Source organism: Corvus brachyrhynchos, unplaced genomic scaffold, assembly GCF_000691975.1.
Source record: "Corvus brachyrhynchos isolate BGI_N302 unplaced genomic scaffold, ASM69197v1 scaffold162, whole genome shotgun sequence".
Classification (NCBI taxonomy): Eukaryota; Metazoa; Chordata; class Aves; order Passeriformes; family Corvidae; genus Corvus; species Corvus brachyrhynchos.
The window spans coordinates 610,186-636,510 of NW_008236696.1; positions in this window are offsets into that span (position 1 = coordinate 610,186).

Below are 26,325 nucleotides of genomic sequence, written 5' to 3' on the forward strand. Positions count from 1 at the left end.
TGTGACCGCCGGCAATACCCACGGGCCGTGCCAGACCCGGGAGACCTCCCTGCACGGAGCTGCCACCCCCGTGGCCACCTCCTGTCCCAGCGAGTCCTCTCTGCCTGCCCAAGTGTCCTGAGGGTTGCGGGTGGCCTCCCCCAGACTGTGTGGGCGCTGAAAATAACACTTCTGGCTGCCTTCTCCAGCGCAGGGCTTTCCTCGCCCCAGGGACAGAGCATGGGGAACCTCGGTTTTGTTTTCTCCTTGAGCTGCACTGTGAGATTTAGGTGCTAATGCTGTAATTCGGGAACAGGCAGAATTCGGACTAAAATAATGCCTCATGCATTGCAGCATGCTGTGCTGTCCAGCCCTCTGCACGGCCCAGATGGGAGGAGTTAGGTATCAGGTGCAGGATATATTTAATATTTTATACTCATAGCTACTTTAGAGGATAGCTGGAATTCATGTTCAAGATTATTCTTTTTGCAGTTTTGTTTCTCAATTTCTGCAGTTTGGTTTGTTCTAAAAACACTCCCTGTCTGTATCTCTACTGTACCATTTAAACATCAAATCCAAACTGGGTTCATCTCCAGTGGTGCCTGGTGAGGATCTGCTTTCAGTCCCTGTTACAGCTTCATTCTATAGCTTCTAACAGGACCTATTCCCAATGAGGGCTGTGTCTCGAGCAGAGACAAACTTTTCATTCTCCGAATACTGAAATAAATGTCTGCTGATAAAAATTTAAGATGGGATCCTTCAGTTCAGCCAGCTCAGTTCAGAAGCCAATGTCTGCCTAACGTGAGTGGCCCCGACAGGAGCTGCATCAATGGCAGGGACCTTCTGGGGACACACAGACAGTGACATCGCACAGATAAACACGGACAGGGTGGGGGTTGGACTAGATGACCTTTAAAGGTCCCTTCCAACCCAAACTATTCTGTGATTCTGTATCCATGATCCTGTCTTTGGCCAGGATAGCGGACCACGTGTCATCTCCGATTTCCTTTCCAGCCTTGACTTCTGTGGCAGCTTCTGTGTCTTTCCAGATGAGTGCCATAATCTTCCCAGTTTCTCATCAGACTCCTTCCTCTCTCCAACTCAGCTTTACCTTGGTCTCTTCCCTCCCTCACAGAAGTCTCCTTGCAGTCCCTCTCTTCCTAAATAGGCATAGGAAAGATATCTCCCAGGTTACTGCTGGCCAGCAGAAGGTGTCATCACAGGATGACAGGATGCTCTGTTCCCTTCCTGCCACTCCGGCCAGCACACATCACATTGTACAGCACAGAGCCAAAGTGCAGTCAGCTGATTGCCTTCCTCACAACCAGCGTTTTTGAAACCCTGCTTTTATTCTTTTCCTTATTCTTTGATTGCCTGAAAGCAACATGCAGAGCTGCAGCTGCTCTCCTGTCCTTGTCTGTGGTCCCCATGCTTCCCATTTGGTTGTTGTTTCTCTTCACATTCACTGCCTTCCCTCAGCTGCTTTTGCTCAGTCCCTGGACACTGGATACAGCTGTGGATAGCTGATATCAGGAGCTTCCCTCGGACTACATCTGTGCAAAAGAGAAAACCTTGTCCCTTTGTTATTCCATCTTGTTTTGCTTCACTTTCAAGACCGTGGTGAACTCCAGCTGACAGCACCACCAGCCTTTTGTGTCCCCATGCAACTCCTCGGTGCTTGTAGAGCGTGTGAGTAAAGGGCATGGGCTGGTGTGTTTCTGAAAGGATTGGCAGTGTGGCCAAGTTTTAGGGGGATTTACCCATGTGTGGGTTCAGAATAATTCGATTCATATTTATTAATTGGGGCTGGTGTACCAGAGCACAGGCAGTTTTGTTGGTAGCAGCAGAGAGGGACTTTTGTGTCCTCTTAAAATCATCATGCAGTACCATGATATCACCACCATCTTCCACCTTCCCTCTACTGCTCAGAGATCCTGCTCCAGAAGACTTTGCTGTTTAATAGCTTTCCAGATCCTGTTTTATCCCAGCCTTGATCCCCTTTTTATAAGGTTTCCTCTGTTTAATCCAGTGGCACGTGCTGTTAGCTATGCACAACAACCTGCCACCACCTTGAGTAAAAAATGTCGCAAATGTTTTGTCAGAGGATCACTTAAGCTCTTTCTCATTAATCTTTACCCTGTTCTCATGAGTTTTGCAACTTCCAATCTTGAATTTTTACAGCTACCCCTCTAATGGTTCTCTTCAGGTTGATTAAACGTAGATGAAGAACTGAATGAGGACAAGTCACTCTCTCAACAAGTCCCATCAGTGAGGTCACCCTCAGATTAAGGTGAAATTTTCCACGGCAGCCAAGCACACGATGATACATTTACAGCAGAATTTCTTCTGTCCCCAGGCACTGTCCAATTTCTAGAACAAACTAATTTCTGCCCACTTTTCTGTAGCAAGTGGCCATCTGACTGGTCGTTTAAATACTTAATCATATTTTGAATTTGACCAAGGCTTTGGCCTCAATAACACCTTGTAGCAGGGGTCTCCACCAGCTGCTATCTCATTGTCTTGGCTATTTTTCTTAACAGCAACAAATTTGGCCATTCCAATTTCATGGGACATAATTTTCTTTTTTTATGACTCTAAATACAGAGAGAGAAGAAGCCAGCAAAAGCTGCCCTATTGACTTTCTTTCTTACTTTTATGAAAATGTTTGTTTACCTCTCATAGTCCCCTCACACTTGTCTCATCTGTGACTAATTAATCACGTCACCTAAATACCACAGTTCCTGCTTTTCTGGGTTATCTCTTTGTCTACACAGCTTTGTGTGTAAACAGTCAACATCTCTTGGCCTGCTGACCCTTAGATTCTTCTAGGGCGTCCAGCTGTCTTTCCCTCCATGAAATCTCCTCAGAGAGGAAGGGATCATCCCCAGTTCCATTACTTTGATGAGTTTTCCTCAGTGCTGTTTCTCAAAATGTTTTGACATCATCGAAACTGACTAATGGAATGTTCAAGACAAACAGCTTGGGTTCCCCTTGGATTTACATTGGGGTCCCAATGTGTGTGCTTGGTCACTCCATGACATTTTTGTTGGTTTTACAGAAGTGCACTGATTTGGGTTATGTTTCCAAAGAAAAAAGCCTATTTGAAGCTAAGAGGGAGAAGCTGCAGCACCTCTCCTGTGCCGTTTGTGTGTCCGTATGTGCTGTCTGCCATCCCTCCAGCAGCCTCTGTTAGATGAGCAGGGCTGAAGGCACAGCACATCACACTCCTATCATTTAGTGAAGGTGGTTGGAGAGTGTCAGCTGTCTGTCAGGAATGACATAGAATTCATAGAAAAGCACTTCTGTCTGCAAGCACCCAGCTGCACAGGGACATCATAGAAAGCAGCCACTGGGATGTAGTGATGGGAGCTGGTTACTCCTCCACCTGCTTGCTCTGCATGTCCAACGGCTCGTGTCCATGGCTCTGACAAGTGTTCTCTCTTTGATTTGGTCTGTAGCAGCACAAGCCATCTCCCAGAAGAGCAATATCTCCCAGATGACCACTGCAAAGTTCAGCTGACAGTGTCTCTGAGCAGAGACCAGGTGGAGTCCTGCAGAGGTACTGGTATTTTTAGAAACTGTGCCAGGATGCTTGACCTCCCTTTTTCTTCCTTTTGCATCAGCTGGAACCTCAGTGAGTACCTATAGGGGTCAGAGAGATGGAGGCATCCATGTAGGAGGATAAGAAGAAGGATTAATCTTGCTGTCTCATCTGATGACTAGTACCACAATGAATACCAGCATGATGAAGAAGAGTTCTGTCACTAAAGCCCTGACTTGAGATTCATAAAACCTCACTTGAGTTACTGGCTCTGCAACAGGAGTCCTGGGTGAGCTTCGGAGTTCTTTGCATCCCATATGAAATGACATTGGAAGTATTGCCCAGTCTCAGGGAGTGAGCTGGCTGCACAGGCTCTAATTTCTTTGGGTGAGGGACTGTCTCTAAATGTTTTATGGGATCCTGACCTCAGTGGGGCAGTCCAGCTGGATGGTGCAATTAGCTGGGCAGGTGAAAGAAAGTGCCTGGAGTGGTGAGCTGGGCCTCCCTGACCCCATGAGCTCTTACCCTGATGCACAGGGACTGCAGCCCTGACACTGCTGGGCAGGGGATGAGCCCAGCACTCACAGGGGCCCCCCCCTCCATTATTTAAATTACTTGTCTGTGGTGGAACTGGCTATGGGTTTAATTTATGCTTAAGGTAATGGAAAGGATTATTCTGGGGTTATTCTGCATTGCTAAGAGGCATCTTGGACAGGTTGAAAGGAAACATCCACAGGGATGTTTCTCATAAACCCATATCAGGCGCTTCCCTTTGCATCAGAGGGGAATCTCAGTGGTACGTGGGCACAAACAGAAACTGGGGTAAAATCCCAGCCCAGCAAACCCCAGGAGTGCTTTGTCATTTGGTGTTGTCCAGCTAAAATTTCTCCCAGCCCCCTTCTTTCTTGCTCTGTATCATCCATGCCAGGTTGAGCAGAGAAGATGGATAATGCATCCATCAGACACATTTGCTGTTCAGAGACACACAGAGTGATGGAGCATTAAATAAATCCCTTTGAAATCCCCACGCAAACAAACAGTCCAAGCCTAGCTCCATCACGAGCTGTGGCCTCTCCCCTGGCTGGAGGCTGTCACTGGTTCGTGCAAAAGCAGTGATGCCCTTTGGCTGTGCCATCACCATCCCCAGCAGGGAGCTCCTACCAGCACTGAGACAGCAGCCTTAACCTTGGTCACAGACACACCAAGAACTCTGTGATGGGGCTGGGGGCTGTGTGGGGTGGGGACACCCCACCCTGGGGAGCTGCAGTCCCCAGTGGGGCTGCCCTTCCTGCACTGGGACAGGGGCTGCAGACCTGTCTGGGGGGAGGCTGGGATAAAGCAGCTGCCAGCGAGAGGGGATTAAATGATTCAGTGTTTGGAGGCTGCTGCCTTATTTAAAGGACCACACACTATTTTTTTTTCTTATTCAGAGAAGCCTGCTTTAAATAACCAAACCAGACAGAAGTCCCATTTTTGCCTTCTCAGCTTCTTCATATCATGGTTTAATATGAATGTTTTGGGCCACTGTGTAGCCTTTAAGTGGGACCTGTCCATCCAGGCCTCACAGTGTATGCTGTGATGATTATGGATTAATCAAGGGATACTCGATCAGTTCCTGCTGTCCTGCAGGTGGGTTTAGCTCATCTGGATTTTGATAAAGTCATAAGGTGAAGCTGGTGGCAGGATTTGGTCTTAGTTGTCTGTTCTGAGAGTAGCAGATAAAGTAACAGCACAATGAAGGTACCAGTGCAGGGACATTCAATGGATCTGTTGGCAGATCATATACAGGCTGTGGCTCTGGATATAGAGTTGTCACAGGACAACATCTCTGCTCTAGGCATGAGTGTGGCATCCACTTGGATGCTCCCCAGAAAAGCAGCACTTACTTGATGTCTTTCAGCCCCCCAAAATCTACCAGCCATGCTGAGTTTGATGGGATGTGCCACATGGAGCCTGTACCGGCTGACACTGACTTGTCTGGTGGTTCAGTGTGGTGGGTCCTGGTGTTTGGCACCCATCACATGCCCTGTAAAGATGTGCCTCTGACACTGAGAGGACTGCTTGTCTTAGCTGGTTACTCATCTCAGTAAAGCTGTGGTTCTAGCAGGAGCCATGCTGGGCTACTTTTAGGCAGAAACTCACTCTTATCAATGCAAAGCTTGGAGATCTTATTTTTGATTTGCTATAGGAGCAGGTGCTGTAAATTTGTTAACAGTGTGGGAATGCTTTGAGGACGAGGCTTTGGCAAGAGGACACACAGCCTGGTTCACCTGCAATGAGCAGGGGGCAGGGAAGACGTGTTGCCACAGGGCTTATTCATAGAATCACGGAGAAGTTTGGGTTGGAAGAGACTTTAAACACCATGTCATTCCAACCCCCTGCCATGGGCAGGAACACCTTCCACCAGACCAGGTTGCTCCAAGGCCCAACTTGGCCTTGAACAGTTCAAGGGAGTTCTGGGAGGCTACTGAGGGCTGACTTGCTCTGCTGTGATGCTGCACACACCAGACTGTGCTTGATCTCCACAATTCTCCCCTGCTGCCTCTCATGGCCCCCACCTTGAATTCATTTCAGTTGCCCATCACCTGTACCTTGTTTTAGATGGCTGGGAGAGCCAGGCTCTGGGTGGGCAGTGCTGCATCAAGGGCTAGGGAACACCCACGAGCTGCTTGTCCCCAGTGTGACACACTATGGTGACAGGTCCAGCTTAGTCTCAGCTGGGCTGTCCACACACGGGAGAAGCAGTTTGTGTAGTCCTCAGTAACAGCAGTGTTACCCACAGTATTTCTTTTGGGTCCATACACAAAAGGTCACTCACTACAGCTGAGAACGCCAGGTTAAATCAGTGGTCTGCAGAATATTCTACCATTTGCTTGCCGGATTTGACCCAGAGACTGAACTGTTTCTGCTTGGATAAAAAATAAAACAAAACATTTTTTTCTGGGGAAGGAAAAAAGAAAGATATCTGAATGCTTCCCAAGCTTAATAGCTGGCTGTGTGATTTATCCATCTTGCTAATAATAATGGACAGGGCTTTGCCCATCCCAGGGTTTGACGAGAGGCTGCTGTTTGTGTCAGTGCATTTGCTTTGCATGCAAATAAGAGGGTTTATTGTCTGTTGTTTGTTTTTCACAAAAGTGCCGCTTTTTGCGTGTCCGGAATAACCGCTGCTGTCCCAGGAGCAGGCCTTGTGGGACAGGGAAGGTTTATAAACATCCCAGGGTCTGAAGCTCAAAAAGCAGGAGAGCACTGCACATCTGCTCTGAAACCGACAGCACTGCAGAACAGAAGAGGACGATATTGATCTGATAGTTTGTTGTCAGTGACATTTCCATTGATGTACTCTTCCCCGATGATTTCTTACTGCTAAAGCCAAGGGCCAGCACTGGGAAGGGTCAGCACTGAAGGCAAAAGCCTTATCCAGATGTGCACCATAGTGCAATTTTCCTTGGACTAAATGCAGCTTCTCAGTTGAAGCTCAGCCAAGATATTTTAGCTGGGTCATTCCAGGTCTGTTCAACCTGATTTTGCATGTCAGCTGAAGGACGAGGAGCCAAAGCATACACCTCTGAAGTCACAGTGGATTTAATATCGTAATGCAGCCTTGGCCGAGTGCTGCTTGGAAAAGCAGAGCGGCATGGATTGAATTACCTGCAGCATATTAGTTGAAATCTCCTATTCAAGACCCGCAGGGGCTGGTGCAGCTCAGCTTTCGGGGGAGGTTGATAAGATCATAGCCTGCGGTAGCATAGTTTTAGGTTTTAGTTTGGCATTCATTATATCCTTATCAGCGATCGGGGTCCTGGCTCGCTTACGAGCTGCTAATGGGATCTCAGCCCTGTGGCTGCCCGATGCCCTGGCTTTGGAGCAATGCCTTGCCATGTGTCAGGTCCCTCGCACAGGTCCCTTTACCTGGGCAATCATCCTTTATTGACCTTTTGTTGATACACGGGGAGGTGCTGTTCATAGGAGCACCCCAAAGAAGCTTTAAAACTAAAGCAAAAGAAGGAACGCGTGCCAGATGGCTTCTCTAGAAAACAAAGATCAGACTTTGAATAGTTTGTGTATCTTCTACTAACTTAAAATAGCTCCTCTCTGTTTGTTGAGGCAAATAAGACAAGACATTAATATGCGCATCCCAGCAGTAAATAGGTTTCAAGTAAGCTTCTATAGAGCTGGGGGAGGATATTAGGACAGCGTGTTTTTCATCATTGATGTGCCAGCTACCATGCAAAAGACTCACAGTGCAGGGAAAGGACTGGAAAACTGAGGAAAAAACAAGTTTTTCACAGAAAAAAACCTGTCGATCCAGAATGTAAATCACTTACTGGGTATGTGTCTGGTTCCATGAGATCTAGTGCTAAAAGTGCATGCTTTGATGAACTGGTTCAGGAGTGGGCCAGGTGTAGACACAATGTATCTCTGGAAATCAGGTGGAATGTACATAAATAAAATGCTGCTTGCATTGACCCGTTCTGCTGCCTTTTTTTAATTTTTTTTTTTTTTTTTTTTTTAATTTATTGTTTTTCTGCTGGCCCTTGACGTTGCACATTTATAAAGACAGGCTTTTGGAAATTACATATCATGGAAAAATCCACTGGGCTTTTCCACAGAGGAGTTAATGGCTTTTATGAAAAGATGTACCTAATGTGAGGTGATGTTTTCAGTCTCATGAAACCAGCACTGAGCAGAGCTGGAAACGAGAGCTGAAGCAGGAGCTGGTGCCATCTCTTCCATGCAGGGCATAAGGGAAAATGAAGGGGTTTGCTTTGTTTCTTGATTTTGGGTACAGTGAAAGAGATTTCAGTAAAAAACCAGGAGGAGTGAATGAACAATTTCTTAATGTATCCAGTCAGTAAAAGAGAAACAACCACATCAATTAGACAAACCAGATTAATGCTCAGGGTGTGTCCTCGCTGCCCACATACAGCATCGACAGCCCGGCTTCTGCTCAAACACACCCTGATAAACCCAGGCAATGGCTGATCTATATTTACCTTCTTGATTTATGAGAACAGAGACCAGCAGGGACTCTGAAGAAGATGATTCAGTCTTGTTTCACCTGGCTTATACAACTCCTGGTTAGGAAAGGCCGCCTGTTGCAGTCAGGGGAGGGGGCGAGGGAAAGCCCCCTCCTCCCACCCCCTCTCCAGCTCCTTGAGAGGGATGTGAATCTTCAGTGGTCCTTACCACCCAGGGCTGGAGATGGCATTTACATCCTGGATCACCGCCATCTCACGTGGGTGTTGTGTTTGACTTGCTCTGTGAAAACACGGTATTTGAGCTGCATTTTGATGACCTGCATCGAACCATGAGCCAGGGCTGTGGGCTCACTTCCCTGCTGCAGGGCAAAGGGCTGTGCCACAGCTCCTCGGCCTCTCTGAGGACAACAGGGACCCCAGGTGCTCCAGCGTGGCCGGGGGCTTGGCAGAGTGGGCAAAGCTAACAAGAGGTAGCTGTTAACCAAACAAGAGCATGGGAAAACCAGCAGACAAACCTAAGCAGCGGAGGAATCATGGAGCACTACAAAGGGAAGGAGAAGAAACCCTCTGTGCAGAGTTCATCATTGTCATCTTTCAGATTTGCAGCATCACAACTAATTATAAAATGTTAATGCTTCAGTGTTTTCCCACTAGCCTAATAAAAAATGGTTTTAATACCCATTTCTTATTTCCATTCTGTTTGTGCTGGTGCTGGGCTGATGGGTGCAGCACTGAGAACAGGGAATGGCCTCTGGGTCTTTCCCACTGGGAAGGATCAGGCTGAGGGACCAGGGACAAAGCTGCTCTGTGCTTCTTGGAAATGGTAACCAGTGGCTGCTGACCTAAAAGCTGCTTCTGTGTGGTGGCACTGGTCACCCCAGGGCACAGTGGGGACCTGCCTGCACAAGAGCAGCCCCACAGCAGGAGGAGCAGGAGCACCGACGGCAGAGGAAGGAATTAAACCCAAGATCTATGCTTTAAGGAGAAATTTAAACCGGTCTTCTGTTAACAACTTCATTGTGCTGATACAGGATTATTTCTAGTCTGAGATCTGAATGGAGACTTGGCTGCTGATTTTAGCATTACGGAATTTCCTGAGGTGTTTTTATTACACAAATTGGAGTAAGAAAAGTTGTGCATAATGAAATTTTGCTGTAGGACAGCACATACTGTAGTGTGAAAGTTATTTAACCACCACCACCCCACACTAATGTGTGTATAAACAGGCTTCACCTAGCTTGAATTGCCACTTTCCCATTCACCAGGGAGCATGAGCTGCCTGATGCCCTGTGCCACACACAGTGCCTGACACCACCAGTTCCTTAAATACACTACAGATGGACATGCCTGCAGGCAATTTTTATCCTCTTGTGCCCACACCAAATCACAAAGTCAGTTTATCCTGGGCCTTTTATGGAGTTTCTGGTGCTCAAGCATACGAGAGAGGACTCAGGAAGATGTGGTTTGCTGGGTATTCCATTCGTTTTAATGCAGACTCTGGAAATAGCAGTCTAGGAGTGTAATATCCCTTTTCCTGCTGGGCATTGGTCTGGAGGTGTGCTGTGCTTCAACAGAGTTGCTGTGGAGCATCCCTGGCCACTGCTGGGTGACTTATCCCTTGTCTCTCTCCACCAGCTGGTCTTTGGAAAGGTGGGTAACGAATAAGGAGCATTGGCTTTGACAATATGTCTGTTTTCCTTCTTATATTTCTAAGCAAGAAACCCCGGTGATTTGTTGACACAGAACAAGTAACAGTTCATTTGCAACTCCCCAAATGAAGCTAAATTATTCTGAATAAATTAAACATTAAAACAGCATCTGAGCAAACCCAGTCTCCTGATCGAGTTTAGTCCTACTTGGAAATGCAGATGTGCAGCCTAATGGGCTCCTCAAAGATAACCAATGTCAGTCCTTACCCTCACAATTCCCTATCTGTAGGACTTATCCAAGCCTATCCTCCTTTTTTTTCCTGGCTTTTCCATGACTTACAAGATATTATTTCCTGCTGGCAGTTGGATTGTCTGAATATTTCCCAGTCAGAGCATGCTCACAAGTGGAATACCACCAGTCGGTCTCATCACACAGCAGCACGGCCCTGGATTGATGAAAACAGATGAACACTTAAATTGAAGAGTCATTTGACATTGTGCAGTTAAAGGAAATGTTTCTCCTTATGATAATTAATGATTCTTGAAGGCAGGGGGGAGCAGGGGATGGGCAGCCCAGGGTGCTGCTGGCCAGGGAGGTGAGTGGGCAGGGGAACGTATCACCAGCTCCTCTCTGCAGGAAAAGCAGAGGGTATCTGTGGGAAGGAAAGAAAGGCTACCCGAGAGTGAAGCAGAAATCTAGAGCCATCTTAGCAATCTCCGAGGAAATTTGTGATTTTGCCTCAGTAGGAAGGATCACCGGGTAATACGCAGCTGCCAGCGGGTGCCAAGTGGCCAAATCTGGCAGCAGAGACGTGCTTAAATCAGAGCTGAATTTGCCTGCTTGTTCTGCTTTATTGGTGCCCTTCCCCGACTTTCCCCCCTGTTGAGGTTGTAATTTCTGTCAAGATGTAACTGCAGAGCTCCGCATTTTAATCCCGTGTAATTACAGTCCGCGGGAACTCGGTCATCCCCTGCATCAGCCATCATCCCTGTCCCCGCTGCCCCGGCAGAAGCAGACTGACGAGCTGTCACAGAAGGGGGCTGGAAGGGGAGGTCTTGTTCCCAGGGGCCTTTCTTATCCCCCCTGCTGTCATTTCCAGAGCTCTGACTCGAGGTTCGCTGCCACAGGGACAACCTCCTCCCCAGCATCCCCCCCGGGGCAGGGTGGGACACGAGAGCCACCCCACCGCCACCTTCAAAGCAGCTGTGACTCAGCCTGGCGTTCGGGGGCTCTTTGTTTGCTTCGGAGGAGGATGAGTCACAGGAGCAGAGGCTCAGCTGGCAGGAATCAGCTGATGGCCTCACAAGTCGGCTCAGCTGGGCTGATTCACCCTGGTGGAGGGTCCTACCCACAGCCATCCCACCCACCCAGCTCCCGGCTGTGCTGGGTAAACACCGTCAGTACGGGGCAGCTGATATGAGAGGTGCAATTAATCAAGGCAATTGTGATGGAGATAAATGGGGGGGGAAAAAAAAAAAAGAAAAAAAAGAAAAAGGTCTTCCTGTTCCATTTAAAGATCTGGGAAAACCAGTTTTCTGTTATTAGTTCTCTGTGTACCCCAGTAGGATGTCTGGTGTCCTTGTCCAGCAGCATGGTAAGTGTGGGCCTGGGAGGGCTTGCAGCAAGCTTCTTCTTCAGTTCAAAACACCTTGCAGTAGAGGAAGAAAATGCTATCTATGAAACTTATTTTATTTGCAAGGATGAGGATGGCAATTAGAATGCAGAGAAAGCCAAGTAAAAAAATAGTGTTTCCGGCAGCTGTTTTGAGGAATATTCCTGCTTTTATTTATTTTATCAGTGTGTCACTGTTGCTTTCCTATTCCTTCAATGTATTTAGTCCACACACTTGTCAATTTTCCTTGCTCTTTCAGCTGGGTTCTGTGTTCTCCTTCCCATCCTCTAAATCACGTCAGTTTGCTGCATCCCACAGATGATGCAGCTCAGAGTCAATAATCCTCTCCTGAAGAAATTGCTTCTAACAGGCTGGAGGCCCGACTGAACTAAAGACACCTACAGAGTGGTGTGTTTTCCTCTGGGCTCAGAGCACCTTCCTGTATAGGAGAGGGGATGTGACTTAGAAGGCAGCTCTCAGATGAGCTGTCCAAGAACTATCACCAATTAAAAATGCTTTTTTTGGTACTAATATAGAAGCAGAATTTCCTTTGCCTTTGTGTCAGGTTGGATGTCAAATGTGCTGTTTGGTGCTGATGGGAAACAGCCTCAGTCCTGTTCCTCTCCTGAAATGAAAAACAGGAGATTTTACATGAAGGAAGTGCAAGGACAGAGTAGAACCATTGAAAGGTATCAGTGTGGATACAACAGATCGTAATTGTTGTGTAACACGGGATACAAAACAGCTTCATATAGAACTGCTGCTGGTGTTAACTCTTGTCACACATGGACCCAAAGAACCTTATGCAAAAGCTGTGTTATTTATAGAACAGGCTGCAAAAGGGCACCTCTTTAAACCAAAATAAGTCCGTTTGTCATTATGATAAACATTCCTGTTTGGCTGTGTGGACAGTAGATGTGCACCAACCCAAACTTTTTAAATGATAACAGTACTAAAGATGGAATAGAACGTTTTAGAAAAGACAAATTTTAACTGTTACTCAGGTTTTGATGGAAGACTTGTGTGGTAGCCACGAGAGACCTTACAAAAGAATGTTGGGAGCACAACTGTTGGCTTTTTGAGCAAGGACAAAAATTTAAAATACATGGCAGAGAGTGAATAAAAACAAACCAAGTGTGGTCCTGCTGTCAAGTGTCCATTGCACGCAGGAGAGAGCGCGTGGCAAATGCAGCATTTTGCTGGCAGAGTGCTCTTGTTGGGTCTGGAAATTCTTGTCAAAAGCTCAAAAAAATCAAGCAGCCCCCATTGAGTTCCTTGGCCTTGGGATTAAGCAGGATGTAAAATAAGGAGGGCACGGACAGCGATAACTTGTTTCAGGAAAGTTATGCAGATTATGTTAAAATATGCGATTTAAAATATTAGTTCTGGCAGAGAGATTGCTGGAGTTTCGGTCAAGGGGAACAAATATTCAATAAATTAAAAAGTCAGGAGCTGGCTCTACAACAATTGCTTTGTAAGCAAATGTTGGCTTTTGTGGCTGGTGTGAGATGTGCTGGGGAAGGGATCCAGCTCAGCGGCATTCCCGGGGTAGGCATGGCCATCACCAAATCCATCTGAAGGAACAGCTCAAGTTTGCACTTTTGTTGGCGCTCAGGAACCTGACAAAGGTTTACCAACTCTTTTTATCCTTTTCTTTATACGTGGGAATCTTCCCAGAACAGAACTGTGGTCCATTTGCAAATGTAGGAGAAAAACTGATCAGAGCCCCCTCTACGCCAATCCAGCACCATCATGAGCAAGGGTTAAATAGTATTTTAAAATTAAAAGTCATATCTAGTCCAAGAAGTGCATTTTATTTTTTTAGAAGCTTGTTGTTTTGGTTTTTTTTTAATGCTGGAAACACACACATATTTGTTGCTTTCAAGGCAAAGTCTAGAGTATCTAATAATACTTCTTTTGTTATTTATCTGGTAAATCCGCAGTGCTATTATTCACTATGGCTTTGTCTCCACAGGAAAATGGAGACTATATACTACAAGGAGGAGCTGGAAAAGAGAAGTCAGTTTTTGGCAGTGCAAATAATCTTTAATAGCAAGGGGAAATTTATAACATTTGAAAAATAAAAGATGGCTAAACAGTGGTAATTTCCTCTGTGTGGAAGGGCAGTGTTGTTTTGATTTTAATTCTCCTCCCTGCTTCAACATTTCCAGAATATCGAATAGTTTCTTTTATTTTCTTAAAACTTTTTTCCTGGTCTTCCACCTGAGCATCCAGTGGATGAGCTAAAAGAAGGAGAGGTCTGAACAGTGAGGGTGAGGTATATCCTAAAACTATGTGAAACGCCTTTTGGGCATGCAAAATCATTACCTGGATCTGGATGCATGTTTTCCACTGCCTCACAGGAGGCTGATCCATGGAAGTCATGTGGTCCAGATGGATTAAACTTCAACCAAACAGTGGGCAGAAATGAAGGAAAGAGAAGCAATAAGTACAGATAGTAATGAAAAAAAAAATAACCTCTGGGTTTGGGTTTGTTTATTTAATTATCTCATTGCTTGATCAATCTGATAAAGTGGCATTTTGACATCTGTGCTTGCTTTTCCCCCAAACTGAACATACCTGCTCCCTGCCTGCAGCTGCCAGGGGGTTCCAGGCCTTTTCCAGCAGTCAAAGCAACCAGAGCTTTCCATTGGTATTAGCCAGGAACAGGTGGTTGGCCAAAACTTTGCTCTGGGGATGGCACAATCCTTCTGAGGTCTGAACCTGACCCCAGACCTTCAGGTCTGTGCCACCATCTTCACAATGACCCACCCTCATGATGACCTTTTTACCCAAGGGTGTTTGGAGATGGACTCAGGAATGCTTGTGGAGGGATACTGATACACCGAGATCCTCTGGTCCTTAAAACAGCTACAAGAAAAGCAAAATAGACATTAAAGGTTTTACTTCTGTTTTCAAATTATTGAAATGACACTGGAGTGGGAGGCATTAGTCTTACATTGCTGAAGAACACTGAATTTGATTAGTCCTTCCTCTGCTTTTTTTCTGGCTCGGAAAATACCTATTCCTATTGCAGAAACAATTTATTTGCAGTGTGTAATAGCAGAGCACTGGGATGTGCTCTGTCCCCATTTTCAGATTTTGTGTTATGGAGAACAACTTCATTGCTTTTTCTTGCCTGAATATTTAACATTCACCTTCCTCTGTGATTTTTGCCACCTGAACATTTTTCATTTCTGTGTTTTTCAGCTGAACATTTCTCATTTTGCACAGGCAGACAGTGATAGGACAAGAGGGAATGGTTTTAAACTAAAAGAAGAGAGATTAAGATTAGATATTTGGAAGAAATTCCTTGTTCAGAGTGTGATGAGGCCCTGGCACAGGTTGCCCAGAGAAGCTGTGGCTGCCCCATCCCTGGAAGTGTCCAAGGCCAGGCTGGACAGGGCTTGGAGCAACCTGGGATAGTGGAAGGTGTTGCTGCCCATGGCAGGGGGTAGAATGAGGTGAGCTTTAATGTCCCTTCCAACCCAAACCATTCCATGATTTCCGTATGAGAAGGAGATCACTGGCCTCATCTCACAGACAGAAGAGCAGTCCCTGGCTCTGCCCTGGCACTGGGGGGACCCCACCTTGCTCAGACAATGACTCCAGGTGAGATAAGGAGCCCCAGGGTCGTGGGGGGGTTGGGGAGACACTGGCAGCTCCCAGTCTGATTGCACAGCCTGCTGCAAATACCCCGTTCCTTCCCAAAAGTTCAAGGCAAGTGGGGACCAAGACAAAGCCAGCATGATGAGAGTCTGCTCTGTTTAACTGTGGGAAGATGTGAAGGGTGAGCTCGTCCATCGCTGCTCTCAAGAGCAAAATATAATGATACAGAACTTCTTCTGGAGATATTGCTAAGCTGAGAACCCATCACTCACCCACAGTCTCTCCCTGCAGTAATTTTTCTTCTATTGAGTGCACAAAAAAAAAAAAAAAAAAAAAAAAAAAAAAAAAAAAATTCTGTCTTTCTTGTCTAATGCAATTGCTTTACTTCCCATCCCTGTTCAGTCCTGTGCTCAGTGAATCCCTCAGGCTGTCAGGGCTGTGCTGAGAGTCCCCTCCTGCAAAGTCCCCTACCTGCTGGGTAGCACTGGAGATGAAGTCTCATATATAACCACAGGTTTGGAACAGGAGGGCTGGGTAATGTTTTCCAGGATGACTTTGAGCAAAAAGTCCATGTGCTTGTCATAGTCTCTGTAGGAGTAACTGTAAATGCAGAAGGACTGTAGGGCAGTAGAAACCAAGAAATGTTTATGGAGTGGCTGGAAGCAAGGTAGGGGGTTTGCAGATGGGCAACTATCAGTGATATCTGAGTGCTGGAAAGCTACACAGGACTGGCAGATGGCAGAAGGCATTTTAGAGAACATTTTGCTGTCCTAATCACTCTCTTTGCAGTCCATTGGACTCTGGTCAGAGACACTTTTGGGACACGGCCTTAATACTCTGAAATAATAGTACCAATTTAGTGATAGTAATAATGTAGTCCAAAGTAGCCAACACTTTCCTTTTGAGGTGTTAGGATGGAATATTTGACTGCCTTGCTCTTTTCCCCCGGAGTTATGGTTTTTCCTGACTTACGGTGCAGTTATTTATTTTCTTTCTTTTTCTTTTTCAATTTTACATTGTAAAAGACCTGACTTATGTCAGTGGAGAATATCCCAGGCCTTTTGAGCAAGGCCAGCCCTGGCCAGAGTTCTGCTGATGCCTGGGAGGACCAGCCTGCACCAGCCCCTGGCCCACTTGGTGCACGCACAAAGCTTTTGTAGAGTGTAACAACACCATGCTGTGCTGTGCTAGGACTGTTCTGGAGGTTGGTAATATAACTCTGAGTTTCTGTGAGAGGAGTGAAGAACTCTAAAGCACTTAAAATGGGTGAAGGAGGAGAGAATGAACCTTTTTCTCGCAACAGCCTCAGCATGGGGTCACGAATTATTACTCATGGCTTCCCCAGCCCGGCCCACTCCTCCATAATGTCTTTTCTTTTTTTTCCCCTTTTAAGTTTGAAAAGAGCTATGTGTAGATGAGATTCTCATTTTAATTCTGAAGTTCCATCACACGCTGTGTGATCCTGGGGTGGTGTCTGGGGGCGAGGGATTGAACTGCTTCTCTTCATGCCCCAGCCAGGGTGCTGCCTTTGCTGCTGAGAGCGTGGGGAAACAGCAGGTCAGCTTTGGTAAATTGGGATATTGGGTCCCTTGTTATCCCAGACTACCATGGATGTTTCCCTGTCTCCATCTTTTGTTCTGTTGGCCTCCTTTTACATTTTCCTTTGTCAGCCTTCCCAGTCCCTGTGGGATGTGCAGCGCTGTGCCACGCGCAGGGCACATCCCACGGGCTGTGTGGGAGGGCAGTGAACACATGTGAAGCTATGGATGAGCATTTAGTGCATCTGCACACAATTGCCAACTTCTCTGCTCAGGCTGCTGCAGCCGTGTTTCCAGGTTAAATATCTTTGAGAACTGGGAAACAGCTCAGCATCCAAGAAAAATCCAATTGACTGTACAATGGCCTGGAAATTGTTCTTTGATCAAGTAGCACTTTCGTATCATCCTAAACAGTGTAGAAGCACAAACTAGGTTACAGGATGGCTTTTTTTTCCCCATTGTTCCATTTAATCTGATAGCCTTTCCTTGGGTATGTAAGTGCTTCCTGCCTCTCTCTCCCTGAGCGTGAAACACAGATGGTGCAGTACTGCCTGTATTACACAGACAATACAAGGTATTTAACTTTTTTTTAATATGCATTTTAAGCAGTAGAGAAGAAAAACCGTCCTCAGAGTTTTTGAGACATCCTTTAGCCCATGGCTTGGCCTGAACAAGGGAAGGACTGGACAGAGAGGATGAGCACCAGAGGAACGGTGCTAAATGGAGGTCACAGTGCAAAACACAGCTCAGGTTCCATGTTCAGGGCTCCCCTTGGCTTTGTTGTGAGACCTCTGGAGGAAGCAGACACTGGAGCAAGCAGCAAGAACTTTGAAATGATTGACTTAAATGAAAAGTGCTCCCTTGAAGAGGACAGTGGTGTCCTTGAGGGAGGGTGACTCCTGAGCCATGAGCACCAAGCTGGTGGTGAGCCCAAGAGCCCCCTGGCTCTGGCTTTGGCTGTCCTTCCCCTCCCTTCAGAACAGGTTCTCCCTGTTCAGACTCCAATATAAATTTACATTGCAGTACAAGCAATACAAAGCCATATTAAGGAAATTGAATATGGCATTAGTCATTCCCTAGGCAAGAGCCATGCCTGAGGAGGGGGAGGAAGGCAGAGCAAGGCATCACACCATGGTTTCTGTGTGGTGCCAAGGCAGCCAAAGCCCAGACCTCCCTCGCTGTTGCTCAGGGGCAGCAATATGTTCAATACTGAGCATATTTCACAACACTGGTCTGTCAGTAGTGCCAATTCATCCTGTTCTCTTAGTGCTTCCTCTCACTCACTCATATCCATGAGGGATTAAGTGAAGAAATACAGTAATGTGGTGGGTCGTACAAGGATTATCCAGGTTTTCCTACCAACTGTATCAAGAAGGCATTATAACTGGAAAAGTGCAAGTTCAAGCTTCCAAGATTAACCCAAAGAGTGTCATGGTTTGCTAAATTTGTGAGCCTTATGTTTGGATTCACTGATAGTTTCCATGATAAAGGACTGTGCAAACCCAGCAACAAGCGTTGGCCCAACGTGGAGTTTGAGGCTGCATTTGTGCTCGTGTCCAAGGAGTCTGGGGTCTCATTTCCTGGTGCAGGAGGTCAGTCCTTGATACCATTCAGTTGTCAGAGATGTCCATGGCACACCCCAGGCATGGTGCAGGTGGGATGGGTCATGGGATGGGATGATATCATGGTGCATCAGGATGGGTCAATGCTCCCCACAGGCAATTTTCACAAAAATTTTTTGTTCTGCAGATTGGGAGTGTTAAGCATTATGGACACATACTGTGCCAGCTGGCCAATATCTGAGAGACTGCTCCTAAACCTATTTAATTTATTAGCAGAGGGGTAGCCTGATGGAATGGATGGTTTTATTTCTGGGGCTGAATCTTCTTTCAAGATTTGGTCATTTGGAGGTGATGAATCTTTGCCTCAATAAAGGCTTCTGGATATGACCCAAAGTAAATTTGTTCAGATGAGTCAAAAAGCCAGGCACAAAAAAGCTCAGAGAGCCCCATACAAACCATAAGTTGTGTATGAAGAGTTATGAAGGCAACCTCTTTATTGTCTTGTTCTTTTGGTGTTCCAGGGAATACTTTAGGCAAATACTGTGGGAATAAAGGAAATATTTTTGTCAACAGAAAATTCTCAGTCTCAGAAGGGCAACTCTGCCAATAAATTTGTTGAGGGTATGTTCTGCCTTGTGCAGAAACTGCTGAGCATTATGTACAGTGCTTAAACTTGATTACTTCATGTCATGCAACTCCAATCACTTCTGAGTGTTAACGTACGTGAATTAGAGAAAGGATTAAAATTATTCTTGGGAATGAAATGTGTTCTTTCTGATGAAGCATAAAATTAGTTGTCTCTCAGGGAAGGCCCAGTTGAACTGTTGTTTCCAGGGGTTTCTTTCAGAATTGGGGCATTGACGGTTTTGGTTCAGATTTAATTTAAAGAAGAAAAGGAAAATATTTGTCCCATGTTCAGGACCACTGTGTGGCGTTTTGTTTGCTGACACTGATGTTGCTTGCTGCAAGATAACACCAAGTTATCCCAGGGTTTCCTTTCCACTGTTGCTTAACTTATAATGGATGACCCTTTCCAGGTAGGGAATAGTTTCCCTTATTAGGGAAGATGAGAAATTGTATGATTTAAAAAACTGAATTTAAACAAGACAGTTGTTGTCCAGGCAGTCTAGAGGAAAGCGGGAACACACATAAACCAGGGGCATGAGAAGCAGGATCATAGGAATAGACAAGCTGTGCCCAAGGGAAATGCCAAGGCAGAGTAATAAATCAGTTTTAACCCCCCTGCCTCTGTTGTGTTTGTGTGGATAAATGAGTCAGGCTTTGTAGGGAAGAGACTGTATGTTGCCACTCCATTTTCTGAATCAAGAAAATCCATAGGGAAGAGTCAAAGCCAGTAAACGATCCTCAGGAGGATGCCTGTTTCATTTCATTCAAATGACCTTCACATGAGATTGTACGAGCTGGGCTATGACCACAACAATCAATTGAAAGCTGAGTCACAGGTGCTTGAATCACTCCATGAGTCATGTCTAATCCAAGATATTTCTGTGAAGATCCCTAGGGTTCATGAACAGATGTCTGGGGCAGGTGAGATACATTGTCCCCATGAAGTGCTTCCATCCCTTGCTGGCTGTGGAGGAGCTGGATGAGGTCTTAGGCCAGGCAGGAACCCTTCAGGCAGACACATCTTGTCATGTTATGGCGTGAGGCCACCCTGAAGCTGGTGGACTTGGCAGTGTTAGATTTATGTCTGGACTCAGTGATCCTAGAATTCCAGCCTAGAGGATTCTATGAGTCTACATCACTCTTTGCCCAAGCAGAGATTAATCTGGTGACAGGGCTGAGAGCAACCCTTGGGGCAAACTGGACTGAAGTCCAAAGACCAGTGGTAAAGCACTGCTGAAGGATCTCCAGGGTACAGACACCTTCCAAATTCTCTGACAAATGGCACATTTTCCAGCTGCTGTTCTCAGTAAGTTCTCATCTGATCAAACTTGTGATCTACAACAGCTCTGTTCGTTCCTGGTTTTGTATCTGTGCCGTGGCCCAGAGGGCAGTGATTAGGTGTAGCCTGGCAAGAGCATGTGCCAGCTGCATTAGTGGCTGCTGCTTGGCTACACAGCAGGGAATGGGGAGTTCTCACAGTGGGGTTTGAAAGTTTATACTAAAAATGAATGCCTAGAAAATAAGTGGTTTGCAATTTTAATCCAAGTAAGTCCAAGCAGGTAATATTTGTGTTGTAAAGATCAGTAAGGTTGAGCCCTCAGGTAGTTGAATGCTTTAGGGACAGCTAGAAAAGATTCAGAGCTCAGAGGCTGATTAATTTACCATCCAGAGCAGAGATCACCGCTTCTGTGAGTGGGCCTGTGAACATCCTGCACTCAGAGACTGTAGGAATGTGTCATTTTTGTCATATCTACTGGTTGGAGCTACTGGGCATTTGCATAACAATGCTGTAAGAGAGTGAAAAGCTGTCAGAGCCTGCTCAGAGGATTCATGGGTGAACCACAGGTCTTACAGCAATGAGGAACTGAACATCCTCATTATCCTCCAAATGCAACATCACATCCCTTTCTGTTCATTTAGAAATCTTTTATGAGTTCAGGTGATCATCTGAGCCCGTGGGCTGCCATCTTCTCACGTGAGCCATTTGTTCTGGTGCTAGATTTAGTCTGCAGCACTCAGGAATATGTGATTCACCAAGAAGAGTTCAGTCAGTGCAAGCCCAAGGCCCTTGCCAGGAGATGCCGAGCAGCCCATTGGGCCACTCTGCAGTGGTCAGCATCATTAAAACTCCATGGTAGCATCTAAATCTGCTCCAAATAACCCCAAATCAACATTTTTCCCTGATGAGTGATGGGTGTTGGCTGGGCTTGCAGCTTTGCTTTTTGGGCACTGTCCTGTCTTACATTTCTTTGTGGGTTTTTTAATCAAGAGTTAACCCGCTTATTCCAAGAGTGGAGGAGACTTGCCAGACATAACAGTATTGGTTTGATTTCCTTCTGTGTAAGCACTTTTGTGCTCATTTTTCATTAAAATTTATTTCCATTTCATCTTCCTGAAAACAAATGTATCTTTTTGAAGACCTGCCAGGACAATTAAAAGAATACTGCAAGGCCACAGCGATGTCACATATGGGCTTCATGAGCCATTTGCAATGGAAATATCTGTGACAGCATTAGATTGGCCTTCCAGGGGCTAAACTGCACTTCCAGGGGCTAAACTGCACTTCCAGGGGCTAAACTGCACTTCCAGGGGCTAAACTGCACTTCCAGGGCCTGATGTAGTTCCAGCTGCAAGTTACTCTCTTCTGCCTTACATCAGAGCAGTCAGGTTTTAATTGCAGTTTCGTGTCGTGCAAGGTTGGACATGGTGTTTAATGCCAAACAATGGAACTTAGCTCTTCTTTTGTTAACTTCAGAAAATAGTTCCTAGTTATAATGTCTGGCAAAGAAGCTTCAAATGTGACTCAGTATGGTGGGTCTGTGTGGATTGTGGGGACTGCAAATCTCACTTCTGAGACGGTGAGCTGCGCTATTCATCCCCATGAGAAACTGTTACAAGACTCAGAGGAAATGATGAGGACACCCTTGTCTGCATTTAAATGTCTTTTTACTTTCATCCACCTCTGGTCTGTGCAGAGGTAGGTGCTGGGAGGAGTTGAGACTTGCCAAGGGTTAAAACACTAAATGCCTGCGGAAACTCTAAAAGTAGGGATGAAGAAGGCTGGAAGTCTGAACTGCCTCTGCTGCTGAAGTTGAAATTGCCTCCTACATGGAGTGATTTAAGTCCTCACTCCTCCAGACTTCAGCTGTGGAGTAAATAAGTGGTGTAGTTCAGCACACAGTGAAGAACAACATTGAATTTAATACTCCCAATACTTTCAAACAAGAGAACTTTCCATAGCAGTCACTCAAATTGTACATTAATTAGAAACAAAGATCTTAAAATACACCGATGACAGATTTAATTCTAGAGGGACTTTCTGCAGTTCAGTTTACTGGAAGCCATGCAAATATACTGTGGTGTGGGATGTAGTTTCACAGTGAAGAGTTTGAGATTCAGCTTTCTGGATGACCTGTCTTCACAGTCACTGATGTGCAGGTTCCTTCAGCCCTCTAACCAAAGTGCTTTCACTGGCTGGAGTCTCTGGTCCTCAGGACAGGGACAAACACCTGCTTCCAACCTCCCAGTTTTTACCTGATGGCCACAGCATCAGCAGAAGCAAATCCTCTGTGCAAACTGCCCTTCATCTCCCAAAGAAAGGCTGGTTTTTTTCCAGATCTGACTTTTCCTGCTGTTTTCTTTTTTGCTCCAACTCTAGTGGTAGAGCTCCCAGGGCTGCTCCAATCCCTATCACCTTACAAGAGACCTTGAATCCTGTGTCTGCCTTCACCTGAAACAGGCTGGGGCATCCAGGAGCTTCACAGGTGTAAAGCTGGGAAAGAGCCTCTGGAAGCACTAAAGTGGCAAAGCAAAACCCAAAATGCAAACCCTTTGGGGAAAGATGGAAATTATTAGATGCATTGGTTTTGATCCTTGAGCTCTTGTAATGGGAACTCAAATTTTGCAGCTTTGGGAAGAATGAGTTTTGCACAGTCTCTGATAAGTTGGAGGTTTGACACCTTGCAAGGCAGAGGTGGCAAAGGGCCTGCTGAAATCACTTGGGAAACAGGTGACCACCTTCAAATCCACCCCTCGCCATCATTCAGCCCAGGACACCAGGGCTAAAGCTCTTACACGTCCAAAGCATTATGTCTTCTCTTGAAAACTCACTCTCCAGAAAATAAACCAGGCCATTCATCCCAACCTTCTGGCACCGTCTCCAAATGCAAATACCAGGTTGCACAGCCTGCTCTTCTCAGCATTGCATGCTCCAAACTGAGAGGCTTTTTGTGTGCAATGCCTCCTGCAGCTGGCATGTCCCCATTTTGTACTAGACAAACACTGACAGCTTTATTTCTTGTTTGTTCGGTCGCAAAGATCCTCAACATCCTGGTTTGAATTGAGTATTGTGGTTCTTCACTAGCAGAAATGTAAATAACAAAGAAATTGCATGTATTTTAATTACCTGAAGGCATCTGTTTTAATCTGGTAAATCCTCTTATGTGATAAAAGTAATGTTGCTATGGGAACCCTATCTAACAGGAAAGGTAGCACCAGTCTGCCTGTAGATAATTAGGAAACTGATGCAGTGAAGTGATTTTTCAGTCACTTGGCACAGAACAGGCTTCACGGTGAAAGTTTAGACCTGTGTTATGGTTTTATATGTATGAGTGAAAGAGGCAGAGATTTAACTGGGAGGATCCCCTTCAGGCATCTTGGAAGGGTCAGAAAATGTTTCTTTCTCACATATATTCACCAAAATACAGCCCACCCCCACCAGCAGTGCATTTGCATACTGTGACACTCTCGTCAGTGTTTATTAATTGTTTTAACTCAATAATGTGTGAAGTCCTCTCAGGAGTGAGACACTCACTGAAATAATCCCTCAAAGGCACATTCTAGCCAGTAAATTACTGGTGCATCTCTGCAGCAGCCCTGGAGCCCCACTGGTGCCCGAAAGCAGAACCAGCACTGGGGGTCTCCTCTGTCTCCCCCAGCAGTGGTTGGTGTGGCAGGGGGGCGGAGGGGTTTAGGAGTTGGTCGTGGTCCTGTTTGTCTTTAAGTCACCAAATTTCTTTGCTTTGGGAAAAGCCTCCAAGGACAGCAGTGCTGCCCACATGGATGAGTGTCTGCTGTTGAGTCCCTCAGGGGCAGGACAGGCATCCTCTCTCTTCCCTGGAGCCCATCCCCTGTCTCCTTTGTCCCACCCCACGGTCAGCATTTGTGCCAGAGCTGTGTTGTGAAAGGGTTTATTCGTTTACCAAGAGGAAGTGCTGATAAGAGCCCTGTGATAACAGGCAATAAAGCAATAATGGCAATATGGTTCAATATATTAGAAAATTTTTCATGCTATGAAATCCTTTTCTCTTTTCTTAGATTAAAATGAATAGACTAATAGGATATTTCTCATTTTACTTTCTGTAAGTACATAATAATCAGTATATTCTTGTGCCTCAAGGCCACTATTGAGAAAGAAGCTCCCATTATAAATTTGGAAGAGATATTGAGTTACTCCAAAGTCAGGGATTCAAAGAAAAAGGGGAGAGATTAAATTTACCATTTGTTATATACTTCTGTATTAATTAAATTAATTACACAGTAAAGAGAACTCATTGTTTGCACACAAATGTAGGGTGATCACTGAAAAGCTTGTAGACTTTGTTTCACAAGCTGAAGAACTATATATCAACCTACTCCTCATCCACAGGTTATTGTGCAGTGGTGGGTGACATTTGTGTCTCATTGCATATCAGTAGCATGGTTTCCATGGATAATGCTTCCATGAGAAATTGTAAATTTTTGTCAGGAAAATATTTTTTCTGCAAAGAAAAACCATTGTAGAGGCAACCTTAATATATATGCTGCATAAATACAGGTTTTTTGCAAGTTATGATTATTTCAGTCAACACTGACAATGTGCTGACATAACTTGAATGGAATGATTTCCTTTAACACAGGAAAAAGTTTGTTATAGTTGAATAGGAAGGCTTGAACATATCCTAAAATCTTGACTTCCAGGAATGTGACAATCAGAGATTTTTTTTTAAGACTGTTCCTGGTAGGAGCACCATGTGTACCAGTCTCAGGATAAGGTTTCAGTGATCTCATGGATTTTATTCAGACTCACCAATTAGAAGATCATATTGTAATAAATTGACTCTCAGAAATCATAATTAGGTTCATGGAAAATAATCCCACTGGTCCAGCAATTTCAGATTGAGCCTGCCTCATGGCAAGAGCATTAAGGACAATTAGCTGCTATTTGGGTTGTGCAGGTGGTCTCCAAATGTCCTTGTCTGGGACAGTGATTTGGGGAGAAGGGGTGGGAGAGGAGAGGCAGCAACACTGGGAGGATCTGGGCATAAAAATATTGCAAAGCATGTTTTGTACTGCAGTATTATGTTAAATTAAAGTTGTATTCCTGACAGAGCTCCTGCCCAGCTAGATATGAATCATTAGTACAAAACCAATTTCCTAATTATCTTTCCATTGCAGGGTAATGCAATGAGTTTTGTAAAGCTGTAATTTTACCCTGGTTTATTTCCATGTCCTCTACCCTCCCTAGAGACGTGCTCTGTTCTCCTCTGAGGTTATTTCTGACGTGGTCTTTGGCAGCAGGAAAGGTGGTGGCGCACGGATGAATTCATCCATCGTCAGCTGCTTTCCCAGATTCCCCGGGAATTTTTGCTGGGAATGTATAAACTTGTACAGGTGTTGGATGGTCTCTAGCAAAACAAGTAGTTTGTCTTAATGATTGAATTGAACTTCATGGCAGATTATAGGAATATTTTTGTTGCTGACCTGCTGTATCATCAATTGGTATTTTTAGGTGGTTTATATAAAACAGGTGCAAAAAACACAGCAGGGGACCATATTATGAGGAGGTTCCTGAAAAACCCTCTGCGTTAACAGACATTTCTGTCAGTACCTGTAGATATCAGAGAGGTGAATTAGTGGATTTTGTGAAAAAAGCTGAAGCAGGAAAGTGTTGGAGGAGGAAGTTCTGTCCTCCCTCACCTTCTGAAGGTGCAGATGCTCCTGTTCTGCACAAGGCTACTTCGGTTGGGTTCAAAAACTCAGTCTCTCTGTAGAAACAGGGGGAAGACCTCAAACTTGAGTGACGTGGCATCACCAGCGGGTCTGTGAGAACTGCAGCCGCGCTGCCAGCAGATGACCTGTCCCTTGGCCAAGGGAGGGAAAGAAACCATTGCCACCACCCCGGGAGGGGAAGGATGGGAGAGTCCCCAGCTCCACTTAGTGGGCAAAGCATAAACAACATGTAACA